We start from the raw sequence: 20,725 nt of genomic DNA on the forward strand, positions 1-20,725 counted from the left end.
CGGGGATCGATTTATCGCATCTAGACGAAACGCGATAAATCGATCCCCAAACATGCTCCCCGTCCACTCCGGAACTCCACAGGGCGAGAAGCGGAAGCGGTGTCGACGGGGGAGCCACGGCCATCGATCCCGCGCCGTGAGACCACGAGGTAAGTTGATCTAAGATTCATAGACTTCAGCTAGGCTATTCTCGTAGCTGAAGTTGTGTATCTTAGATTGATCCCCCCACCCCACCAGTGTAGACCACTCCTAACAGGCCAGTCAGCATTCCCATCATAAAGGCCTGTTTCAGAGCTTTTAATGTGGGTGCAAAAATTGGTCCTAGGTGAATTATCAGGTACCTTGGGAAACAACTGTTTCAGCCACTTGGGGTAGACCCTATTGGGTACTCATTGGAGGATCCCACGTATCACATCATCACCACCACCCCTCCCTCAGGGCTCCACATCACAGAGACCTTCAGCTGAGAAGGGTGGCTGGCCTTCCTTTGGATATCAATGCCTCTCTTTGCTTGGCCCACACAGGTCACCGCAGAGCTCCCCACCTCAACTGCCCTCCTAGAGCTTGATGCTGAGCTCATTTAATACAATGGCAAAACTCCCATTCACTTAACTGGTGCGGTTTGAGGCCTCTAGTCCTTGCCAGTTTCAGAAAATGAGAGCCAACCATGGAAGCATAGATCAGAATGAACCCACAATACTTATCAAAAATACTTAGCTCCTTTCACAGTGCTTTATTTGTAGATCTCAAAATGATTTTTACAAAAAGTTGGGCTAAGCACTCTTGTCACCATTTTACAGGAGTGAAACTGAGGCACGGGGAAGTTAAATGACTTGCCCAAAGCCTCACAGTGAGTCAATGGCAGAGCAGGGAATAGAACCCAGAAGATTCCCAGTCTGGTGACCTTCCCACTGCATTTCCTTTGTTAGTTTAACAAACTCAGGGTAAGATTTCATTTTTTTAGAAATACAGAGCTTAACAAAAATAAGTTGTCTTTGTATCAAGGGGCAAAGATATTGAAAGAAGTCTAAATCATAGTATAAATACATCCTGAATTAAATTTAAGTCACTTACTAATATTCACTTCCCACGGTTTGAATCTTTTTAAGGACAATACAATAGATAATTTATCCTTACAGTCAAAGGAACCTTTATTCTAAAAGCAGAAGTTAACTGTTCTTTCTGGGTGAGCGTTCACACCGCAGTGAAATCAGATGGATTAGAGAATGAAGACATTGAAACACACTTCTGTTTGAAATTTGGGTGTTGGGATAAATACTTTAAAAAGGAAGGAACTTTTTTAGGCTAAAGCTATTTGAAGCAATATGCAAGTTTCTGCTTCAGCAAAGATTTATATAGGGAAGTAAATATTTTTACTGCAAAGTACAAGCAGAACAATAAATTACTGAACAAATAATTTAGTACAGTGCTACATGAAGAGATGGGGATTAGGTTAAAGATAAAAAAAAAAGCAAAAGTCACGACTTAGTTAATACTCACTCTAATGAATCTTCTTCCTGAAAAGAGAAACCCAGATTACTTCTAGGAACTCTATGGGTGAGTCTCACTTTGATTTTAAAATCTCAGTTTATCTAGTCAGTTTAGACACCCAATTCCCTGAGTATCCAAGTCTCCTAGGTAACTTTGAAAATCTCACTATTGGTTGCAGCATTCCAGATGTCTATGGATTGTATGATAACTCAGACACTGAGAGATGGTCTCCTAGGTAAAAGGGACCTAACCAAGTTAGGGCTCCGTAGGGAGTTTGGATAATGATACTTCTCTGCAGAGAGATGTTGTGATGCTTTAATTAATGAATGTTTTATAAAGTGCTTTGATGTAAAACACTATAATTGGCAACGTATTATTTCTATTTCATTTGCGCTATCATTTACCCTACTCCCATCTAACCTATTTCAGAGACCCTAAATGTAAGGGTTATAAAATTCAAATGATATGTCCAGAAAAGAAAAGAACGTATCACTTTTAGACCTAGGTCCTGCCTGGTAGAGTAGAACTATCATGTCCAATGGGATTGGTAGGACCTACAGCTTCTAAGGGTACATCTACTCTACAGGGGGGAATCAATTTAAGATACGCAAATTCAGCTACGTGAATAGCGTAGCTGAATTCGACGTATCGCAGCCAACTTACCCCGCTGTGAGGACGGCGGCAAAATCGACTTCTGCGGCTTTCTGTCGACGGCGCTTACTCCCACCTCCGCTGGTGGAGTAAGAGCGCTGATTCGGGGATTGATTGTCGCGTCCCGATGGGACGCGATAAATCGATCCCCGAGAGGTCGATTTCTACCCGCCGATTCAGGCGGGTAGTGTAGACCTAACCTTAGTGTTTGAGATTTACCTGTGGAAGTAAATCCCTTTGTTATTCTTAAAAGGGCCTGATCCAGCGAAAAGACTCCCATTGACGTCAAAGGGCTTTGGATCAGTCTCAAACTGAGCATCTAAAGACTATTCAAGGGCATACTAGGCCTCCATAAAAGTCTCTATCTAGAAAGATACTCTCCTTTTACTCTTTTGCTAAATGGAAAAAGAGCTGCTGAGCCTAAAAACAATCTGTAAAGAAACTGTGCATAATGAAGTTAGTTAAGTGTTGAGTCCTAGGCATCAGCTGGGTAGCCACCATCTGTATTCTGTGATAATCACAAGGTTCAAATCATGCTGACCTTGTGTGGTCTTTTCCCAGGTGCCCTCCAGCTTATGTTTATCTAGGTTGGGCCAGTGTAGATAAATTTCTGATAATTTTCATATGACTTTACATTGTGCCTCTTCATATAACCTTGTGGTGGGTCTACCCACGTGTGACCTCTGTTTTCATGGGACTTTGTATCAAAGCCTCATTTAGAAACTTTGCATTACCCTTGGTATAATATTATAGCCCCTAAGGATAGAATAAGATAGAAGAAAAATTTCTTTTTGCTAGCAGTAGAACAAGAGCTCCTCTCCCCCGCCCCCTTAATCAATTGCCCTGTTGAATGAATGAGGTGTGGATGAGCAAGGCAGGGAAGGCAGCACCTCCAGACAGCCTCAACTGTTGGAGAGGGGCTGGGAGCCAGACCCAAGGACAATAAAACGTTTCAAGTGGGCTCATTAAAGACAAGCAGACATACCGAGGGCCTCGGGGGTTAGAAGCAAGCACCTTCTTTTGGAAACACCCTCTTTGCAGCATTGGGACAACACTCAAAAGAAAGCAGCACAAAGGACCAATGGACACAGACACAGAGTTTGAATCTGGTATAGATTTGCATGAGAGGAAAGCTGCTATAAAAGTGAGGTGTCTTGCAGAGGACCCCGGGTCTCATCTTGTCAACATGGGAGCATCGATCCGGATCGGCAGAAGCCCGGCTCCACTCCCTCCCCCATCTAACTCACCTGGCCAGTGAAGTTAAGGGGAGCAACTAATTGGTAACAACAAGACGGAGTGTGTGTGTGTAAGTGTAATATATTATATGCATATAATACAGTGTTAATGAATACATGTATTACTAATAAATGTGGCGTTTTGTCTTATTCCCCCTGAAAAGATCCTGTGCAGTACTTTAAGTACAACACCAGCAGCAGTGGTTGACAACTTATTCCTCTACAGTGTACAGGAGAGAGAAACGGAGATGCTAGTCCAAGCCAAAGGCAGTAGATACTGGCTGCCCAGCCCTAGAATCCTGGCGTTTTGTCATTATACACAGGCCGATTCCCCAAAACTTAATGCAGATTTTAATCTTACATATAGGTCACTGCACTTTTTGCTCTGTGAGCAGGATACTTTTCCCAATAAGCTCCAGCCCAGGAACTCAGGTGCAGAGAGCTCTACATAGGAGACACATACGTAAATACTTCCAACAAATAGCAAGGCAGCTTCAGTTCTCAGTTATATCTCTCAGACTCTGCAGCAACTCAGAGTTACTCAAGATTTACATTAGTGTGATGGAAATCAAGCCGCTCCAGCATCTCTGTGCACAGATTGCCCAGCCCATTTAGGGTGACCAGAGGTCCCGATTTTATAGGGACAGTCCTGATTTTTGGGTCTCTCTCTTATATAGGCTCCTATTACCCCCACCCCCGTCCCGACTTTTCACATTTGCTGTCTGGTTCCCCTAAGCCCATGCTATATGTGCATTATTATGTACACTGCTTAAAGGGATTAAAATTGGTTAACAGTTAAACTTCAGAAAAGAATTCATTTCATTTCCCCTTTAGTGAAAAAGTAAATTCTCCAGGCGCTCTTATAGATTGCAATAATTAGAGACCAGACTAGAGGAGCAATGTTTCTATTGGCAGACTTATTACTGTGTACAATCATCCTGCAGTCTGTTTTCCCCTCTCCCTCTGCCCCCCCAATCACATACCCGTGTCCTTTCTAGGGTGTATTCTCTCTTGGAGGTGGAGGGTTAGACAAGCATTTCTCTCAATATTTCTCCCTTCACTCAGTGTTATTTCCCTCCCATCAAGGTTCAGATGGCTCCAGAGCACAGCGTCTTCAGATTTCCTGGCTCTCTCATGGTTTCATTTGGGAGACGATGTCTTAATTCCACATTCACCAGCTTCTCCGCTAGCTCCCTCTGACTCTGCAAGTTGAGTATCTGTGAGGGAACCCATTGACAAGCAAAGCCAGGCTTCATGCTGAGTTCTGACTGACTCTCCTGTGACATTGGCTTCAATTTACAATCTAATATTTCTCCTGGCCTTCCAGTAAGCATGAAGCGCCAAGCGGGATTCTGAACACTAGAAAAATGCCCATGTGGTTGTGACCTTACTTACTGCTCTCCCTCTCAAGTATCCTACAACCCCTGAAAACCCACAGTAACCACCAGTTTTAAGCAACAGGTCATTCATGCTTTACAGTACACCAAGTGGGAGCAGAAGAACATGCCACCAGTGCTAATTTTCTCACTACAAATAATTTTCAAGGGTTGCACTACGTTGCTGGCCTGTCCAAATACCTGGAACCAGAGAGTGTAAATCAAGGATTACTCAATTCAGTGTTCATAGGTGGATAGGGCAATTTCCCTGCTTCTGGTTCCATTTATCCCCTCTTGGATACTGTTAGACAAGGATATGTTTAAGTCGGATCCCTGGAACCAGCGCCCACATGTGCAGCAGCTCCCGATCCAAAGGCAGCACAGCAGGAGGCAGTGACAAAGTTTATTAAAGCCGGCTGTCTGGATTACTGTGATACCCTTAGAAAGCCTGTTGGAAGCATCAAATGGTACATGATAGGGCAGCCCAATCTCTTAGTGAGATTCGCAGGAGACAACATACGAGTGCTCCAGAGACTGCTCTGGTTTCATATATGTTTCTAAGAGCAATTCAGGGTATTGTTAGTGTTCTTAAACCCTGTGTGCTTTGGGACCTAGCTACCTGACCTAGATCTAGACCTTTTTTCCTCCCCATGGAGCACACAACACTTGAGTTCAGCCAATGCAGAGTTATGTTTAAATGGAAGGGTCTGGGGCTTCAGCATTTTCATCAGAGGTCCCTTGGCTCTAGAAGTCATTTCTTTCATTGGTCCACCAAAGCCCTTGTTTGCTAACCCTCAGGCACAGCGTAAAGCCCATCTGTCTGTTCAGGGTGGTCTGGGGTTTGCGTCAGGAGAACAGTCTCTTTTGTTAGTTTTTATTGCATTCTATTTGGTCTGATTTGGACTTGTCCATTAGCCAGAGGCCAGAGCTGGGCAAACTGTGAAAAAATATTTGTGGAATCATTTGTGAGAAAAATATTAGAAAGAGAAAATGAAATAATTAATGAATATTATTCACCCAATTCTTCTGGAGATAGGGTGATGGGCAAATCTGTAATATACTGAAAAAGAAATAAGCGTACAAACCTGGAGGTTCAAATGGTGCATTTGCAGGCAGCAGATGCCAGGGTAGTGGTTGTAAGGATTCTATTAGTTAAGTAAACAGTCATATAAAACTTGGGTAATTTGTGATTTTTTGACAACCGTTTTTGTGTCTTTTTCCTAGAATTTCCTTTTTGCCCTACCAATGCCCCTTTTCAGTTGGATCTCACCTCCTTTCTGAATTGTGCATTTCTTACACAAGCATTGTTTTCCATCCCACCCAAACTTGCTGTCCATAAACCAAGGTCAACACATTTAATATTTGTAGTTCTTTATGCTGTAAGTATACGTTGCAGTGAAATTGCTCCCAAATCTGCTCCCTGGTAGTGGAAATCACCATTCAAGAGACAATGATTTCTACTGTCATACAGGAGATTTGGGAAGCAACTTCATTTTCTCAGCACTTCAAGCCTCAGCTGACCTGATATAACTTGAAAGAGAGATTCTTGATCAATGGAATGATAGCAACTGACAGCAGCTTTTAGACCTAGAGCAGAATAATGAGATGAGACACCAGAAATCCCCCCCAACATATAGTTTCATAACCCCAAATGAACATTCCCACACATACAGATTCTGAACGACCCACTTTTCTCTAGAGCATGTGGAAAAACCATGACATTGGATCAGCTACTGTTATTTTTAAAGTGACCTCAACTCTAAGCGCTTCCACCAGAACAAAAGTTCAAAATCATTGGAACTTTTCATTCATTTTACCCTGTCTTGTAAGAACCATTTTCACTCCCACAAAGTAGTAACTACGTGGTATCAAAAAATGTCAAGAGACATTTTGCCAGTTACATCTCTTGACATGAAGCATTTTTCAGAACAACGCAGGGCATGCTCATTTGGAAAGTTGGCCTACAGAACTTCACAAAATTCTCCCCTTAAATGTGTGTTGATCACAAGAAGAGTGTAAGAGAGCAAGAAGCAATCTTCCCTGGCAACTTGCATCAAGTATTTAGAACTTTGTGCAAAGTCACTTAGACTGCCAGAATGGGGCATTTTGTATGATGCTAGTCAGTTTGCATCTGTCTCCTTCTGTGACTGTGATGTTCCATGAAGACAACCAATCTTTTTTTAGGGACAAAAAAATGCAAACTATTAATTCAGTGTGGTGACCCTGTCAAAATACTGAAATGAACAACAGTAACAAAACTTTACACAATGGGTATTCTTAATACCATGGGAGTTAGGGAATAATGCTAAATGCTTAAACTCAAAGACCCAGTTTCCTGTGTTGGCACCAGCACTAGCATTAAATGTCCACACATCAGGCATTTTTAAATCTCAGCTTTAAATAAACGTTAAGTGACATGCATTTGAACTTAAACAACATCCCATTTCTTTTGTGGGCAGCTGCAGTTCTAACAAAAAATTACTGTGCCCTCCATCTGTCAGGAAGAACATTTCTGTTTGCACATAATCCATTTCAGTCTCAGCTGCATGGCTGTAGTTTATGGGCTCTCTGAAGTGGTATTTGACGCACACAAGCATGTCTTCATTTTTTCACCATTTCTCCTGGTTTGGGATAGACGCATGTACCTCAACTAAAATAATATATGCCTTGAAATCTCAAGCCTTTTTCTTTAAGCTACCAGTTCAAATCTAGCCCTTATCAGTAGTCGCTAGAGATGGGCCTGAATCAATCTGTGAAATAGGGTAGTTTGGACTCAGGTATGAGGTTGCCATTTCTATAAAGGACTGTACCAAATCCAAAAACCTCAAAAGTTTGGGAAATTACAAACACAAATGAAGATCCACACTTTATGGCTCACATTGTCTCTAGTAATGATACAGAGTTGTTACCAGAATCTGAGGGGTGTTTGGTGTCCTACTTGAAATGAATTGATGGCTTATATCCAGTTGTTCAAGAACAAGTATCCACCTCATTCAAGTCCCTCCCCAAACTTTATTTCTGCCCCCTCGCCTACAAGAAACAAAGGAGTGGGACAACGTAACAAACAAGGGAACAGAACCATCAAGCTCAGCATATACAGTAATGAGCAACAATGTAATCCAACTGCTGACATTCTTGGGTTTCCTCTCCCCTATTAGGGTTGCCAGTTTTGGTTGGATGTATTCCCAGAGGTTTCATCACATGACAATCTTTAATTAAAGATTAAACTTTAATTCCTGGAGACTTCTGGACAATCCAGGAGAATTGGCAACCCTACTCCCCTTCCTGACCACAGATACACTATTTATGATCTCATGCGTGAGCAGTGGGTATCACAGGCCGAGGTAGGCGGAGCCTCCCCAAACAGCCTGGTGTGGCCCCGCGCACACTCTGCCCCCAGACCGTTTCCTGCACTTCCTGCTCTTCCGTGGCCCAGCTGGCTGGGGCGGGGGCCACACTACCTGCCCAGCACTGAGGGCTCTGCGCCCATGCCGCCCAGATACCTGGCACTCCAGGGGGAGCTTGGGCAACCTGGGGTTGGGGCGCTCTGGGCTCCTGTGGGGGAGTGGGGACAGAAAGGGAGAGGGAGGGGAGGGGCCTTGGGCAGCAGGGAAGGGGCCAGGGACTAGCCTCCCCCCAGCAGCCAGTTCACCAACCGCCCATGACCTCCTGTTCTATTTAAACTGCGTAAGGCCAGGTCTTTATTTGTGTTTGTGAAGCATCCAGTATATCTTGGGAGGGGGCTCAAAAACACACTGATAAATGAAAGTGGGGGTGGGTAGCTCCCTTTTATGGACATCCAGCAGCTATAAAATACCTTAGTAGCTGTTCTCTAATTGCTCTACCTGTAAAGGGTTAAAAAGTCTCATTGCTATGCACAAGAAAAAGGAAGTGAGTGGGCACCTGGCCCAAAGAGCCAATGAGAAGCCTAGAACTTTTTAAAATGGAAACGACTCCTCTTTTCTCTGTCTGTTGTTGTTCTCCCAGGGAGAGGCAGACAGGGCAGCAGTTATGCTGCAAGAAGGTTGGGGCCAGGTATGAAAAATCCTCAGTATCAGACCTGGAAACAACTCATTTGAAACCCCAGATATGTAAGTAGATCAGGAAATGTCTAGGAAGATGCAATTAGGTTTTATCTCTTTTTATTTCTTTATGGTTTGTGGACTCTTCTGTGCTAACCCCAGGAGCTTTTGTTTTGCTTGTAACCTTTAAGCGGGACCCCAAGAAAGGTATTCTTGGTGCTTAATCCTTGTATTTATTCTTTTAAAATCTAGCAATATTCTCTTTTTTAAAAAAAAAAGAATTATTTGTGTGTCTTAAGAGGTCTGTGCACCTGTTTAATTAGCTGGTGGTAACAGCTAATTTCCCCTCTTCCCCCCCTTCTTTCTCAGCACTTCCCCAGGGTGTGTGTGAAAGGGCTTGAGGGTACCCCACAAGAAGGAATTCTCAAGTGCACCTTCCTGGGCTGTCAAAGGGGTTCTGCACTTGGGTGGTGGCAGCATCTACCAATCCAAGGTGAGAGAAAATCTGTAACCTTGGGAGTTTAATACAAGCCTAGAGCAGCCAGTATTAATTTTTTAGAATCCTTGCGGGTCCCCACCTTCTGCACTCAAAGTGCCAGAGTGGGGAATTACCCTTGACTCCAACCAAATAATCATCAAGTTAAACATTAAAAACAAAAACCCCCACCACAGTTGGTACCTATTGTTCCTTGTTTGAAGACTTCACAGAGAAGCCAAGGATTGAATTCAAATTGAAACTGAACTAACCTAGAGATGGCCACTGTGGGTTAGGATTGATGCATAAGGCAATATAGGGAAGCTTGCGTTCCTAGAACCTATGCGCTGCATCTCGTCTATGAGCAGGGTTTCAGTCACCATGGAGATCAATTTGGCAAGCTTTAGCAGCTTTCAAAAATGCCATGTGTAAAGGGAACAAGATATGGGAAAGAACTGCTGACAATCAGATTGGGGTGAGTATGCTGAGCATCAAGTCTCAGCAGGTAGCGGTGTCCAAAAAGTGCATCCAAAATCCTTCCCAAACAGGAAAGTTCAGGTCAGAGAGGACAGGAGGGAGGGGGTTGTTATGAAGAGATAGGTTATGGGAGACCTTGCTATTCTGTAGTTTAATATGCCTGGGAGCATTTACAAGCTCAAGAACTGGGCCAAACTGAGAATGTAAATATTTGGTTTCAGTTCCCCAAACTTGTCAGTATCTACCCTGCCAACCAAACCCCAACTGCGGACCAAAACAAATGAAAAGCAAGAGTTACATACACTGTACAACCGAGAGACAAAACTAACACACACGGCATTTGGCATGAGAAAATGAAGTAACTTGTAAAGTAAAATGAATTTGGTTTTGCTTGCGTTGGACAAGACTTACTGAAGAAGCTTGGTTTGAAGCCTGATTTGGCTCAGTGATCACAGCATAGTAAGACCAAGGAGCTTTGCTCCCCTCCTTTAAAAACAAAACAAAAACAACAACAACAACAACAAAACACTGGCTTGCTGTGGACACCTGAAGCCTAACCCCACAAAATGCTGAGTGTAATGAACCGTGATCACATACACAGAGACACCATAGTCATCAGCAAAGAGCAAACCCATGAGCTTTACCACCAAAAGCAAGTGCTTCTCCCATGGAATTTAATAGCAAAGGTAAAATGGTCAAAAGCTCTTAAGTGACAATGGTACCCCAGTCATGCATTTTCAAAAGTGACTTAGGCACTTTAGAGCTTACATCCTACTGATTTTCAATTAGACTTAGGCTCTTAAGGCCCAGATCCTCCAAAGGTATTTAGGCACCTACCTTCACTTGAAATCAATGGGAGTTAGACCCCTAAATACCTTTGAGGATCTAGGCTCTAAGTGCCTATGTCACTTCTGAAAATGGGATTTAGGCACCTAAATCACTTGGAAACTTATGAACATTTTATCCTTGCTTCTTTAGTTAGCTGTGAATAAGTTGGAGGGTGTTCTAGTGCATAGCCCCAATGACTATAAAGGGACATGATCACATACATTAAGCCAGTACAGGACAGCTACACTTCGTCTGAAGTAGGGTTCATCCTCAGCTGAAGGGTGCTTAGTAACTCACAGAAGATGTTCAGTATCTTAAAGTACCAAGCCCCTACTGCCGTACATTCTTTTGAGGGCTTCAGTGGAGTCATGCTCTGTCCTCCAGGGGTGAATTAGGCCCACCAAGATTATGCTTCTTACAGAAGCCACACAGAAAATCTTCAGTGCAGCCAGAAATAGAACTCAGGTCCCTTTACTCCCACCCATGTGCATTAACTAAAAGCCCATCCTTTCTCCCCAGTCAAGTGAAAAAATACAATGCAAGCTCTTTTGCTTTACACAACTGCAGGAAATTCAGCTGTGCTTTACAGTTAAAAAGCAATGCACAGAAAGCTGACCTCTTTACAAGGGGCTAGCCTCATTTCTTCAAATCCCCCAACCCTAAAAATAGCTCAACTTGCTAAACATACTTCAGAGTTCCCGTTGCTCGCAGATCCTACGCAACTATAAAACAAAAAGCCTGGCAACATTTATTTAACCAACAATTAAAAAAGGAGGCCCCCAGCCGCCCCAATGATTCTTCCCAGTGGGTCTTAGATGTTTATGGAACACAATGAAAACAATAAAATCATGCTATTCCATCAAGGCCTTGGCAAGGCTTCTCAACCCAGGATAAATTGGCATGGTACATTAAAGTCCACAGGATTACACAATGGTTTACAGGGTCACCACTAATAAGGGGTCCTTTTAAAAAAAGATACTGTACATTTTAAACATCACTCGTTTAAAGGAAAATTGTAGTGACTCGTTCTAATTTCTTAGGAACAGATTGAGGCTGGACTCTGAGCATACACAAAGATGGAGATGGATAAAGGGAGCCTCTCACCTTGTGTCCCATCACAGTTATGATTGCAATGACTATGCTAAGCCAAGCTCATGGCTAATGGCACTATCCACCCTAAAAGAAATGGGGAGAAAACAAGGCCATGATTCTTCCCCACCTTCGCACAGCAGCTGGCGAGCAGAAGAGTGGAGTGCATGCTGTACAACTTTAAGATGTGAAGCAGCATCCATGCTCCCCTGTGTGCCTGGGAGACTTAATGTCTCCCGGAACACCCACTGAAGAGAGATGCTTTAACATGCCGCCAGCCCTAAAGGCACAATTGATCCCATACATAGCTAAGTAAATAATAGCTAAAGGGAGCTAACACAGTGCAATTTCCAGATGACAGAACTGGGCCCTTTGTCAGCATACAAGCAAGTATGGCAGCTTCCTGCTACTTTAGTCATTCCTATTAATATATGAAGTTTATCCATTTAAAAAAAATCATTGCCAACATACATGTTTTGTTAACTAGACAAAGGATTATCATATTTTAATGAATTGCAGTTTTCCTTTAAATAATAGCAATAATTTCCTGGAGTCTCAAAACTAAAGGAATTTTAATAATTAATGTGATTAAAGCCATTCCCCCTATTCAACCTGCCAACTAATAGAAAATGCTGATCTGATGTGTAGCCTGATAATCAGCATGTAAAACAAATGATGACACCTTAATTACATACATCACCAGCTCAATACTATTCTTAAATCTGAGATCCTGCCATTCCTAGTCTAGGTTAGGAATATCTCCACACACTGACTATATGTTAATCTTGAAAAATCAAAACCACACTATCAGGCTTTATTTTCCATCAGTTTTGACCCCTGTAGGTGGATATTACTGGATGATTTAATCATTGGCTATATACACTCAAATAACAAGAGACTGTTCTGAACTAGACATAAGGAGAATGATCCCAAAAAGCCCATGAGGACTACAGCTAAACATTGTGTTATTCCAACATTATTATTGACATGCTCTGTACAAGCTATGTTAGGCACCCTGGTACATTTAGACTAGATAACAAGATCAAAAGTGCATTTCAGTAGTAAGACTGGACTCACAATGAGAAAGCCCTGTAATATTTTGCAGCTACTCTTTTGGTTGCAGTGACCTACTGCTCCTTAGTGAGGCAAGCACTTGGTAACAATCCAGGAGAAGTACATCTGATTTTCCCACCAAGTGAACTGTTGAAGCAGTTCCTTTAGCTCTCCAGTTCAGTCTATCCTGGGATCACAAACTTTTCCATTCAAGTCCAGGTGGCTCATCTACTCTTTATAATATGTGTGCAAATATTAAAGTCAGCTGGATAGGCTGTGTGAATGAGCACAGAGGAGAGAAAAAATAATAATAATAATAATGGAGATATCCCATCTCCTAGAACTGGAAGGGACCTTGAAAGGTCATCGAGTCCAGCCCCCTGCCTTCACTAGCAGGACCAAGTACTGATTTTGCCCCAGATCCCCAAGTGGCCCCCTCAAGGATTGAACTCACAACCCTGGGTTTAGCAGGCCAATGCTCAAACCACTGAGCTATCCCTCCTGTTACAGCTGTCTTTACTTCTATGGATCAAGGCTGAGAAGCAACAGTGTTAGATTCTAAAACTATAGGACACATCCTCAACTGGTATAAATTAGCCCCTCCTCACTGAAGAGGCTTGGGCAATTTACATCAGCTGAGGACCTAGTTTCCAAATCAGAGAAGAATAAAACTCTGTGCTACTTTTAAGTGCCCATACCACACAATACTCCATCCTTGTGCAAATATACTTATAACTTATAGTAAACACTTCCTTTTCTTTTTTCCCCAAAAGGCAACCTTAAAATATTTTTTACCTTTTTTAAAAAAGAAAAAGCCTGAAAGCTGGGTTTGGTAACATCTCCTCAGATATCGACTGGTTAAGAAACACACTAGAAGAAAAATAGTTTTAGTGCTGAAGCACAGTATGAAATGTACACAATCAAAGTGGTGCACAAGCGCCCCCCGTCCAATGCACAGCGCACTACACGCAAATCCAGGGGAAGAGAGACTTTCTTACCAAAGTCCCTCTCAAAATCCATCCGAACTAGTGACAGAGGGATATAGCTTAAAACACAAAGAGTTCCCAGTGTCCGGGGAGACACAAAGACACCGCTGAGCGGGGAGTGTGAACATCGCTCATCAGGAATTCCTTCCACACTTTCCCGACCTCTGCAGCCCCCTCCTAAGCTAACTGCTAATATCTATTGTTCTGCACAGCCACACAAAGCCAGGAGCTCATTGAAACACACACGCTCCCTGTCCCCTTCTGTACAGAACAGAGAGGAGGAAGGATCTTAGAGCACAGAGATAATGAATCTTAGCAAGAGTCACCTACCAGATTTCTGCCTCCATCTCCCCTGCAGAAAGGAGACCTAGTCAATCTCCCACACACCCCAGCACGGTTTTAGGCTCTTACCTAGGCTGCTGCCCGGAGCCGAAAGAATGCAGATGCAGATTCCAGCTGTTGCAGCTCGCTGGACGCCTCCAGTTCTGATCTCCTAGTCCGGCCAGAGGCAGCTTTTTGGAAAAGCTGGGAAGAGGGGGAGGGAGGGAGGGAGAGAGAGAGAGAGAGAGAAAGAAATATGCAAAGACAGGAAGTGGAGACGGCAGCGGCCAGTGCGGGAGATTAATGGGAACCAGTAACCCAGCAGCCAACAAAGGAACCTGCTCCCTAATCACTGCCTGCAGCCAACGCCACAAAAAAGGGCTGGCTTCACAAAGGAGAAGTCATTGCCCTCCCAAGCATGCAACCCCCAAACTGATTTCTAGTCCCAGGGAGATGTGGGAAGCTCTGGGCTGTCTGCAGAATGACAGCCCCAGGGAACATGTGGATCCTGGCCAGTCAGAGAGGGGACCAATCCCTCCAGGCAGCAGCAAAGGGCAATACAGCATGGCCTTTGGGGTCAGACTGAAATGAGTGAGACGGGGACCTATTGCCCTGATTTATTTTTAAGTGGACTCTTGTATTTTATTTGTATTGTTTATTATTTGTATTAAACAATAAAACCTCTTCTCTTAGAGAAGCCACCCTTCAGTGTTGTCAGGAGCAAGATAAACTGCAACTTTCTTGCATTTTCATACACAGACCCTCATGTAGACCATATGGTTTTAATCATAGGAGAAGAAGTGGATCTGATAGTATGCATGGAAACTGTGAGAGCTTGGGGTGAGAGAACCGACTGTTACAAAAATCTAAAAAGTTCTCCAAACTCATTATGAAAGAATATTAAAGTCACCGTATAAATCTCCAAAGGATGGGGAAGAGAGGGGAGAGGAAACGGCATGCATATGAACTTCATTAATGGTATCTGTTGTGCAACTCCAGTCTGCTAGGGCTAGCCTTACTCATAACAATACTGTAATAAACTCCTCCTTAGTGAATGGGAACAAAACTGTCCAACTATGGGTCATAAGCCCTATAACCAGTAAGAGACAAAATAAATGTGAGGCCCTGATCCTGCACCCAAATGGTGCCCGCACTGATCCAATTGTGGGATCAGCGACACACCAAAACTTAAGGGAACATGAAAATATTGGAATGGTGTACCTGGCAAAGAAAATATGGTGCCACTTTTCTAGATGTCTGTTAAATACTCATAGAGAACACTAGCATCTTATGGGCCAAATCCTTAGCATTGATTTCAATGCAGCTATACCAGTGGGTAGCTGCATTGAAATTTACCACTGAGAACCTGGCCCACAATGTTTAATGTAATATAAATATGGATCACCCTATAAAAGACCCACATTGCCAGCAATTAGCTGCAATAGCCAACTGGTTTGTTTGTGAAATTAATAGGGGGGGGTGAGAAAAACACAAAAGTCTTGGAGAGGTAAATATTTATACAGAGATAAATCACATCATAATGTATTAAGTGAAAGGGAAAAGATCAGAAAGGCACCAAATCAGGAAAACACAAGGGCCAGATTTGTAAAGGTATTCAGGCACATAACTCAAGGGGAATTGGGAACCTCAATACCTTTAAAATTCTGGCCCTATGACATTTGCTTAATTTTATGCATGTGCTTAAGTGGGACCTAATCATAGTTAGAATTACGCACATGCTTACCTGCTTTCCTAGTAGGGATGCTTTCCTGAATCAAGACAGAGGGGAAAGAGATTTTCTTCACTTCCACAGCACACATACAAATAAGTTACTGGTGATGAATTTTGATATCTAAAGACAGTATAGTCCCACATGACAAGGAAATATGATATAGCTGTCTGGCATTTCACAAACCCACTTACATTTCAGAAAAAGAATATAAAGGAAATAAATGCAACACTCGTCTGGTTTCTAATGCTAAAATGTGTTTCAAAGCACTTCAGCTGTCAGCCTTCTTGTAGCAGATGTATTTACTCAGATGCAAAAAGTGTATTGTGTCACTGTACATCTAAAATGGTGGGAGTTTATGTTACAACATACAGATAATAACTGAACTAACTCTTGTTTAAAAAGTTGCTGTTAAAAATATTATGAAAAATCATGGCAGGAACAAAAATGAATAAATCTATCTTTTCTAACCAAGGAAAGGACACAGAAGAAGCTTTCGTTAGTTCCATCCCATATCTTCATATATTATGCCCATGCAATAGTGGCTATTTCAAAATGTAGCATCCTGAAGATGAAAATGGATGTAACACAATGACCAGCAGAATGAGAATCAGCAGTTCCCTACTCTAACACTGACTCATTGTGTCACCTTGGTTAATCACATAAGGTATATGTGCCTCAGTTTACAAACCAACAAAAGAGATATAAGGACTTTGCAAGACTTTAATATTTGTAAAGCACTTTGAGAAGCCCCAGATAAAAGGCAATAAATAAGTGCAACATATTAATCATTTATATATTAAAATTATTGTTATTTTTATATGCAGTGTAGCGTGTCTCTCTCTCATCAACAGAAATTGGTCCAATAGAAAATATTACCTTGCCCACTTTGTCTCTCTGTTATTTTTATGTGAGGCAAGAATAAAGTCTTATATGTACTAAGTTTGTACTGAACCAGAAACAACCTATATGTATTCAGACAGTGAGCAGGGACTGGGTGTCCCAAAATAAGTTGTCCAGGCAACTGGAGATAAATATTCACCTCCCACGTGAAAGCCCATGCTGTCATATGAGGATAATTAATAAAGTCTAAAAAAGCCAAAAATGGCTGAAAATTTAAAATTGGATGGGAACAGACCACAAATCCCAGTGATGATTGAACCTGGGTCATATTGTAAACAGAAAGAACTCTCAGCCTTGCTTGTAGTTCTTTTCTTGGCTTCACACAGACTCAACAGACATTCTAGGCTTCAGAACGATGCACAGAGTGACAATCCTGGAATTTTATTATATACATCCATCCAAGGGACATCCTTAGCTGTTAAAACCTGGGGCAGCCACCCATGTCACCCACCTTTTAGATTTCCTCTAAAGTGCTAAAAAAATGTAATTTTGCAAAGCGCTTACATTGTCATTTGAAAAAAAAACAAGGTATGGGTGACTGAGCCTCTAGTCTCAGTAGCTGTTCAAAATGAACATTGAAAATCCTGCCCAAAGAGAGAAGCCCGGCTTCTGGGAACTAGGGGGTGAGGGGAATGGGGAAGATCTTTCTTGACTGTTCTCACCAACATGTAAAACAAATGAAACAGATACACTGAAAACACCTGAACCAACTTGTTTTTCATCCCAGTTGCTGGTGTAAGCCCCATTCAGCAGAGCGCCTAAACCAGGGGTGGGCAAACTACGGCCCAGGGGTTGCATCCAGCCCTTCAGACATTTTAATCTGGCCCTCGAGCTGCCGCCGGGGAGCAGGGTCTGGGGCTTGCCCCGCTCCGGCATTCATCGGGGAGCGGGGTCGGGGTCTTGCCCTGATCCTTGTGTACTGTGGCTCCGTGTGGCTCTCAGAAGCAGTGGCACGACCTCCCTCCGGCTCCTACACATAGGGGCAGCCTTGAGGCTCGGCACGCTGCCACCGCCCCAAGTGCCACCCCTGTAGCTCCCATTGGACAGGAACCATGGCAATGGGAGCTGCAGGGGCGGCGTCTGCAGACGGGACAGAATGCAGAGCTGCCTGGCTGCACCTCCACATAGGAGCCGGAGGGGGGACATGCTGCTGCTTCTGGGAACTGCTTGAGGTAAGCACCACCTGGAGCCTGCACCCCTGACTCCCTCTCATGCCCCAAACCCTGCCCCAGCCCATATCTCCCTCCTGCCCTCTGAACCCCTTGATCCCAGCTGGGAGCACCCTCCTGTACCCCAAACCCTCATCCCCAGCCCCACCCCAGAGCCTGCACCCCCCCAGTCAGAGCCCTCACCACCCTCTGCACCCCAACCCCCAATTTCGTGAGCATTCATGGCCCACCATACAATTTCCATACCCAGATGTGGCCCACCCCTGGTCTAAGCACATGTTTAAGTGCACTGCTGAAGAGGGAGACTTAAGCGTGTGCTTAAATTTATCCCTTCAGGCCAGCTGGGAAGGGCTTGTTTATTACAAAGTGAGTCTCTGGCAAGCAGCTGGCTGCTGCTCTAATGAAGCAATTGAGAGATGCTGATAAAATGTAAGTTAAGAGAGGGTCCTTTTCTTCCTTTGCTGGATAGATTACAGCTAGCACAGGCAAAGCCTAAAACAGAGGGATGGAGGAACTGAAAATCAGGGCCAACATGCCTGATTGTTGGCTCTAGCCAAACTGCACTGAGCACAGCAACTGAATGTAAAGAAGGTTTGTATGCCCACTTTGCTCCTCCCTCTATGCCTCCCCCTCACCCCCCAGCATAGGTTAGAAACCCTCAGAACTGTTCTAACATATACTCAGCTGCAACAGCTTCCTGTACAGTCCCCTCCGAGGGAGTGGTGTAGCCCTGATTCCAGAGGATGTAGAGACAGCGTGAGTCCCACTACACTGGGGATGTTCTCTGATGCACATATATGCCTGTTTTACAATCTTTTTGCTATCAAAACAGTGTAAAGAGGCCTGGGTAGAATGGACAATCAGGCCTAAGGATATGTTACCATCCTTCCAGTAACTTGCAACAGTGCTTTCAATGCCACAATGCATGTGGACAGGATTCAATTTTCTAGGTAAGGGTCTGTCAGCAATGCCATATAAACCACAAGTTTGACGGGTTTATATCTGAGCATCAAACCAAAACTCCGCATACCCAGAATGAAACGAGACTTTAGCTTTCCTGTGCTTTTGCTGGTTCCAATGCAGCCCTGAGAATTATTTAAAAATTTTTTTTTTGTATTGAATAGTAGTAATATTGTATTCTCATAAACTCTGATACGCCACAGCAAAAGTAACTAGTTAAATATCCTTGAAAGTATTACTGCCTTGTTCATTTTAAAAGGCAACTTAATGAATGACAAATTACATTATAGTTACATATTTTTGCTGAGCTACCACCTTGAAATTGTCAGGAGAACACAATGGCAGCAATGCTCCAAAACTGGACCAGGACCCTGTGCTCTTTATGTAGATGTGCAACTTTATAGCACTGGCATTATGTAGCAAGCAACAGCTGCATGAAGTGTGGTCATTTTTCTTCATATCATTTTAAACATACCACCAAAGAGCAATGGTTTCACAGAAAGTGATTTTGCAAGAAGTGTAGCTGTAGCTATGAAGTGTTCCATTGCTTTACAAATAACTTCAGGATTTTTTCTGGCATATAATGTCATGAAATATAATATTGTAATACCTCCAAGGTAGAGTACTGCTTTAAATCACTGTGTATAATATTGCTTAAATGAGATACAAGTCCTTTTACATGTAGAGAACTCAAAGGGCTTGGCTTGTTTAGCCTAACCAAACAAAGGCTGAGGGGAGATATGATTGCTCCCTATAAATACATCAGAGGGATAAATACCAGGGAAGGAGAGGAGTTATTTAAGTTAAGTGCTAATGCTGAGACAAGAACAAATGGATTTAAACTGGCCATCAACAAGTTTAGGCTTGAAATTAGACCAAGGTTTCCACTCAACAGAGGAATGAAGTTCTGGAATAGCCTTTCAAGGGGAGCAGTGGGGAGGCAAAAAACCTAACTTGTTTCAAGACTGAGCTTAATAAGTTTATAGAAGGGATGGTATGATGAAATTGCCTAAAATGGCATGTGGCCCATCTGCGATTGCTAGCAGCAAAAGTCCCCAACAGCCATAGATGGGGAACTAGATGGGAAGGGCTCTGAGTTAGTTAAACCTTCATTAAACTTTGAAATACCTTATTTTTTATTACATTTGTAGCCCATGTCATGACTTTGATACACAATTTGCGCATACATGATTTATCTCTGTCATATAAGATGCTAAATCTGCACACTGGGATCTGTAAACCTATATTTATTCATGCCATATATAAACAAATAAAAAAATTCATTTCCTCTAAGCTTATAGAAACTTTTTAATTTTAAGAATAACTGGAATGTACTAACATCAAGAAATTGAACTGCACCAACATTGGCTGGACCAGTATTAAATAGTGTTATAGTAGGTGACAGTCTTAGAATGTTAACCCTACATTTTTCTGTTTCTGGTATTTTCCCATCAAAGTTGCCCCTTGTTGCAAACTAGATTGCAATTAAGCTTTTTGCTTACTGAGCTCCAAGGCTTCTTGTGACATCTTTTATTTTCTACAGGGGAAAACAGACAGTATTAGGGAAAGCAAAAGTCTATGTTCTGTGTTAAGCATGGCAAAAGAAGTAACAGTATTTCTTTTATATTGTTGTGTAGAGAGGGGTTCGATATATATCTCTGGTGTCTCAGTAAATATGTCCTTAATTAGGTGCTACTTACACTCTTCAAGTCTTACAACACAAGTACACTTTCACAATTACAGAATAAAACAAGGTTCACAGTATCGCAGCTGGGCTCTCACTTCACTTCAGATCATTCTCATATCTCCTCTCTAATTGGCTTGCAACTTCCCGCCCTTATATACCCGTGAGGCAACATTTTAGGAGGTTTGAGGAAAATGTAGTTCTCAGAAAGTCTGGAAGATTCTACGAGATTCTACAAAGGTCCAGAACATTCTAGGAGGTTAGTGAAAAATGAAT

General features: G+C 42.8%; 1 protein-coding gene across 4 annotated transcripts in view; it reads right to left on the reverse strand.

Annotated features, from left to right (window-relative positions):
* DENND2B (DENN domain containing 2B) overlaps positions 1–14,209 on the reverse strand; it is a 287,171-nt gene extending 272,962 nt beyond the window's left edge. For 2 of the 4 annotated variants that reach the window (XM_054025169.1, XM_054025165.1), the window contains exon 1: positions 14,095–14,209. The gene's annotated coding sequence lies outside the window, so the exon portion shown is untranslated. The other 2 variants (XM_054025170.1, XM_054025166.1) reach the window with 1 other exon arrangement.
* Between the last annotated feature and the right edge of the window lie 6,516 nt (positions 14,210–20,725).

This window comes from Malaclemys terrapin, chromosome 4 (assembly GCF_027887155.1).
Source record: "Malaclemys terrapin pileata isolate rMalTer1 chromosome 4, rMalTer1.hap1, whole genome shotgun sequence".
Classification (NCBI taxonomy): domain Eukaryota; kingdom Metazoa; phylum Chordata; order Testudines; family Emydidae; genus Malaclemys; species Malaclemys terrapin.